Source organism: Pteropus medius, unplaced genomic scaffold (assembly GCF_902729225.1).
Source record: "Pteropus medius unplaced genomic scaffold, Ma_sr-lr_union100, whole genome shotgun sequence".
Lineage (NCBI taxonomy): Eukaryota > Metazoa > Chordata > Mammalia > Chiroptera > Pteropodidae > Pteropus > Pteropus medius.
This window is the reverse complement of record NW_024354502.1, coordinates 15,516,977-15,523,193: the sequence shown is the minus strand read 5'-3', so window position 1 is coordinate 15,523,193 and position 6,217 is coordinate 15,516,977. Positions and strand designations below refer to the sequence as shown.

The window sequence follows — 6,217 nt, the reverse complement described above, 5'->3', positions numbered from 1 at the left end:
TATAAATATTTAAGTTTCAAGGGATACTTAATTAAGCTTTGATCTTTTCACTTGGTGGAGCAGTGTTCCCCTCCCCACTCCCTAAAGAAGTACAGAGACTTTATTTTTTAAATTGGTATTTAAACAGTGATGGTAAAAATGTGAGAGATATGCTTCCTATCAAGCAAATACCCTGGATCTGGTTAGCAACCTTATTATTGGGGAAAGAGAATTAAATAGTGTTGCTAGGGATCTATAAGGTACTTTGATCTCGCAGAGACTAGCTCTCTTTTTGGATGTTGATGTAGGGTAATCTCATAGTCTCTTTGATAATTCACTTACTTGGCCAAGTTTGTATCTCACATTGCAGTGAGTTTCATTTCTTTCTCGTAGTAAGCTCTAATTGTCTTTTTAATAAGGAAATAAGAATATTTATTTTTTTGGTTGGCCATCATCTGCAAGGTAGTAGAAAAGAAGGAAAAATAATGCTGAGTTATAATTGCTGAGAGTCAGTGGTTTGCGTCTAAGAAATGGGATCCCAAGGTTCTCATTCTTCTAGTTTCCATCACTTAGGTCACTTTCAGTTTATTTTCTGAAAAGGTGACATATCGCATTGTGTGATAGCGTAGAATTTATGTGATGGCAATCATGCGATAGTTTAGAACGTTGTCCATATTTATGCTAAAATCTATCAACAGAGCTATTCTCTAAAATATACTTGCGCTAGCACTTTTTTCTTCACTTTGTAACATATTTGAATATGTTTTGAAAGCTCCATGGCTGTCACTTACTAGCTGTTTCTCTATGATAGTTTTCCTTTGATTGTATGTTCCATGAAATTTTATTGATATTTGTTTTTCATATAGGTGTGCCTTTTATCGAAAAACTTTCAGATCCATTTGATTCTCACAACCAGTCAAAATATGTCAGAGAACAAAGGTGTTTTGGAAATTAACTTTGGTATAAAGTTAAATTAACATGGAAAATATGTTTTATCTTGTGTTAATGCAGAATGAGAGAGAAACTTATTGATGTAAAATCTCTCCAAATTGCATGAACCAAATTTCTTTTTATTCAATTTGATATAAGGACAAAGCTTCAGGCTTCCCAAGCTTATAATACTATCTCTGTCATTAACATAGTCCGTTGGGTAAGTGATTATGAGTAGGGTATGTGCCTCAGTGTGCCCTGTATTGCCCCATTTTACACCTGTAGCTCTAGCACTCCAAGAGTATTCATAGTGAACAATATATTAGATGATCGCTCCAATTATAAGTTCCTTAGCCACAATTTGACTGAATATAACATGAAAGAATTTAACTACATGGCTTAATGAGAACTTCCGACCTTAAGACCCAGTGGAAGCAATCTCTGTGCTAATTCATGTCATTTTATTTCATATCTACACCACTTGTCTCATAGGAGTATTATACCATCAATGAAAAAGACACAGGAAGTTAGGCTAAATAGGAACACGGGTTGCCAATTCACAAATAGATTGGATGGTAGAAATACCATTTCAAGTTGATAGCTTGGAAACTGGAACATTCTCCCCTATAAACAATAATAAATTGTTATTTAATTACAAAGTTAACTCAAAATGTATGTAGTGGGGCTACCCCGATAGAAATGAGAAGTGGGTGCAGTAAGCCAGCTCACAGAGAAGGGCTCTGTGGTGATAGCTGTACATTCAGGCAGGTACATCTCAGTCTCAGGTGAGGGTCATGAGAAAGTTTATTCCAAATGCCAAAGAAGACAAAGCAGCGGGGTAACTTCCAGCCTTCTTCCCACCCCGCTCCCCACCTTCTTCCGGCTTTGCCCAGTCACGGTTCTTCTCATTTGGACATCTGTGTTTCTACACTGGGAGAGTTTAAAAAAACCAAAAGATAAATAGCTTCAAAAGTAATCCCTTCTAACCAAGTTAATAAGTTAATAAGGAAGAAACTTGATTTTGATCTGAATCTCTTCACTTGGCCCAAAGGACCTGGAAGGTTCATTGGTTTATGATCCCTGTTGCTGCTTTCTAGTAAGTGGGGTTCTTCCTCTTTCCTCCCTCAAGGGTTTCCTCCAATCAGACAAAGCACGGTGACCTAGCGAAAGTTCCACCCTCTCCGGGGAACCACTCCTCCTTATCTGCAGTATTTGAGGAATATTTATAAACTTGATGTTTTACATCAAGGGATACTTGAATTATGTTATTTACGATATATAGTATGCTTATTCTGATGATCGTGGTGGCCCTATTGGGTGTGTGTGTGCGTGTGTGTGTGTGTGCGCGTGCACGCACACGTATATGTCTGTATGTGTGTGTGTTCACTTGAAAATCTCTGCTATGAATTTTTCTTATGATTTGCCTCACTTCCAGGAAAGTTAAGGTTCGAATGCAGAGATTCTGGTTGTGTGCTTCAGATTCCTAGACTGTTTTATTTAATCTTGTACCAAACTTAGGCCAAACCAAATAGTCGCGGTTATAAATTGAGAGATGAAGTTCCTTCGATGTGATGTCACTCTTTTCTCTGTCCTGTCACTAGCTGTCCTTCTCCGGAAACGCATTTTATGAATGTCGAATGAGCTGACCTGAGGGGGAGCACTGAGCAGATTCACAGTTTGTCTTTTTAAGCAATTCTAATACCTAGAACAATCCTGGAAGAAGGAATAAGAATTAACAATTTTTTTCTCAATGAATTCTGCTGTGCATGTTTCTCCATGATGATTAAAACAATGTACAGTGTCTGCCACTCAGGCTTATAAGATGAATTTAATTAAAGCCAGAAAACATACAAAAAATAAAATTCTCTCTAAGCACCCAGGAGATAGAAAACCATGCCAGTTTGATTTGGGAACACTTAGCACATTAGAGAATATAAACACATCTTGCTATCATGATACCCCTATTTAAAATAACCATTTTATCTGGAAACAGATCATCTCTGGCTCTAGTTTGGATCAGGAATTAAAGTGAGATGATGTCACTAAACTAGGTTTATTAGGTAGCATACTGGCCTTTTATTAAAACGATCACCCTTACTAATATGTTCGCTTGAACATCTCACATGCACTTACTAATGGAATCCATTCTGTCCTTCCTAGATACTCCTGACACCTCAAAAACTGTTCCTCCCACTCTTCCTTATTTCAATTAATTTCAGATACTGTCATCTACCCAGGTGCTCAGGCCAGAAACTTTGTAGTCACCTTCAACCTCTCTATCTTAACTAAGACAGCTTGGTGAGCAGAAGAACCGTGTTCCTTATTTACTACCACAAACAAGGCATTCTAGACCAATCTTTAAATGATTTTTTTTTTTGTAATTAACCATCTCTATATACTTAAGCAAGACACAAACTTTCTAGGCTCCAGTTTCTCCACCAATAAATCCATAGATATGGACTATAGAAATATTTCTGAGGTTCTCTAATACAGTATTGCAATTACATTCATTCAGAGCTTCCTTGGCAAAAAGTTGGTAATTACTGCATGTAATACTTTTTACATGCAGTTTTCCTATGGGTTGGTTTCCTTTTCTATATGCTTTCTAAAGGGTTCTGTGTCTGATTCCATCACAGCTTTCCACATTTTCAAGCACAACTTTCTGTTTATTATCCTTCTAGTAGATGCTTAGATTCCTGAAAATTAAAATTCACACATATACATTATGTCCTTTATTACTTTATCTCTCCTTTCTAGCATAGCACTTAGCATATAGAACATCTAAGACAGAGTTGAAAGCATTTGAATCTTTCCATTCCCACGGGCCACCCTAATTTAAGTCGCCTTCATTCCTCCAGGGGAAGACCAAAAAAGCCTTTTTTTAGCTGTCTGCCCTTAACTCTTTTGCCTTTTTGTATCCCACAGAGCAGTCAGAGCGACCTGCCTACAGCCCTTTCTTAGCATCCCACTGCATTTCATAAAGGCTCAAAGTCCTCGTGGCTTTTTACCCGACCACTTCACCATCTTAGCTTGTTCCACTCGCATCTCACTCACCTGCTGCAGACACTCCAGCCTCTCTCAGTGCCTCTTCCCTGTCTCCAGACCTTTGATCACACTGCTGTATCTGTCTGGAATCCATGGGAATTAACTTCCAAAGAAAGATATGATATACCTTGAATACTATTGCATGAAATAGTCTTCAGAAGTAGCACATTAACCCTTTATTAAGCTAATCTACCCATAGCTGCTTTTCTAAAGAGAATAAGAAGTTAATAATATGTTGCACTTCAGGAGTATCTTTATCTGCAGTCAGCTAAGTAGAATCTCAAAAATCTTTCGAGCCTAAAGCAAAATTATCATCCACTTCTGCTGAAATGCAAGCACTTTTGGGGTAAAATAGCACAGTGTTTAAACATTTTATTATATTATGCACTGGGGTTAGAATTATCCATGAAGAGGACGTGGTTCCATAGTGTAGTGGTTAGCATGTCTGCTTTACATGCAGAAGGTCCTGGGTTCGTGCCCCAGTGGAACCACAGTTCATGGTCTACGGCCATGCCACCCTGAACAAGCTGGATGTCTGAGCTCGGAAGCTAAGCAGGGTCGGGCCTGGTTAGTACTTGGATGGGAGACCCCCCAGGAAGACCAGGTGCTGTAGGCATAAATAATAATAAATAATAATAATAATAAAGAATTATCCATGAAGAGCACCCAAAGGTTGTCACTTGTTAGTGCTATTCTTTGTAGAAATCATAAACTATCCTTCTTGCCCTTTATTCAGCTCCCAAGATCATATTACACTTCTAACAATGGACTATATGGCAACATACTATCTTGTTTCTAAACAGAGAGCTCATACCCCATGAGGCAGTATGGTATTCATGTGGAAATTTCTCAGTGATGATTTCAAGTATTTCTAAGAAGAAAATGTTTCAAGTAGAAGAAACAATCACTATGACCTGCTGCTTTCTAGAGATGAAGATTTTAAGAACATATAATGTCATATAGAGTTATAAGTGCCTTTCCACTCTAGGTAAAAATCAAATTTTATTTTTCTTCTACTTGCTTAGAAAACCTAGAAATAGCATATACAATACTGTCAGTTTATTTATACTTAAAAGTCTCCTTTCCCGAGACTTAATGCTGTCCTTTACCAAAGTATTCTCGAATTAGAGGGAAGTTATATGAAATAAAGGCTATTGGAGGCTTCTTTTCAGGTATTTGTGCCCTGTGTTTGTTAAGTGCTGACGCTGTTAAAATCACTAAATAACGGAGACACTCATGTGTGTATAAACAGACGCTGCCCAAACACCAATCATCAGTAGCTTCCAAACCTGATGAGAATTCTTCTAAACTCGTTATTTAGAAACAGAAACAACAGAAACATTGACCCTTGAAGTACCTGGGAAAGTGGCACACACCTCCGGGTCATTCTGAGCCTCTGCCCTACGAATGTATTTACGTAAGGATTAACTCTCCTGACAACTACCCGGGTTTTGATTTGGGAACAGAATAGGACTCCGCTACAAAGAGCCACTGGATCGCAGACAGTGTGTTCTTTTAATTTACTTCCATAAACAGGCAAAAATTGAAGTCAGCTGTCAGCAGAAACCAAATTAAAGAGCTGAGTGTCAGAGCCGCAGTTGAATCAAGATCAGTTTTGAGAAGGGGGGAGGCTAGATTTTTAAGCTTCCAAAGGAGACATATCGTTAGGTACAAAGCTATGACTTTCGCTTTCACTGTGGTTTAGATGTACCGTGCCTTGTTTACTTTTCAGAAATTAAATTTAGACTGAAACTAATATCATTTCTTAAAAACTTTCCTTACTTAAATGATGTACATGATCTCAAATATAATACAATAAATGCGCAAACCATAACCATCCCTCGTATAATTAAAGTAAACACAGTTCAGTCTGCTAGGCTTGAGGACTCTGAATCTCCTTGATATGGCTCATCGCAAACTCCTAGTGCTTCTTTTACTGATTTTAATGATTAATCAAATTCTGTCCCGGTATTTTTTGCTTCTCTTTTTATCTCACAGTGACCTTGCTTCTATGTCAGTCTGCTGCGACAGAACATTGAGATTATGATTGAGAGAAGAAAGTAAGTGAAATCTCAGGCTTGGAACTTCTGATAAGTCAATCAATAGTACACACACTTATCATGTCAGTTAAGGTACGTGCAGACATTGGTGGTTACGTGCAATGCCTTAAAATTTGGTTAACATAGGTATATTTGTAACTGGGGGTGATATGGCGTAGTGGAGTACACTGGCTGTGGAGTCAGATTTGTGTTTGATTTGCAAC

General features: G+C 37.9%; 1 non-coding gene and 1 pseudogene across 1 annotated transcript; both read left to right on the top strand.

Annotated features, from left to right (window-relative positions):
* Positions 1-4,372: 4,372 nt before the first annotated feature.
* TRNAV-UAC (transfer RNA valine (anticodon UAC)) lies at positions 4,373-4,445 on the top strand. The gene has a single exon. It is a non-coding gene; the product is annotated as a tRNA-Val (tRNA).
* Positions 4,446-4,454: 9 nt separating this feature from the next.
* On the top strand, positions 4,455-4,570 carry LOC120595842 (uncharacterized; annotated as a pseudogene).
* The last annotated feature ends 1,647 nt before the right edge of the window (positions 4,571-6,217 follow it).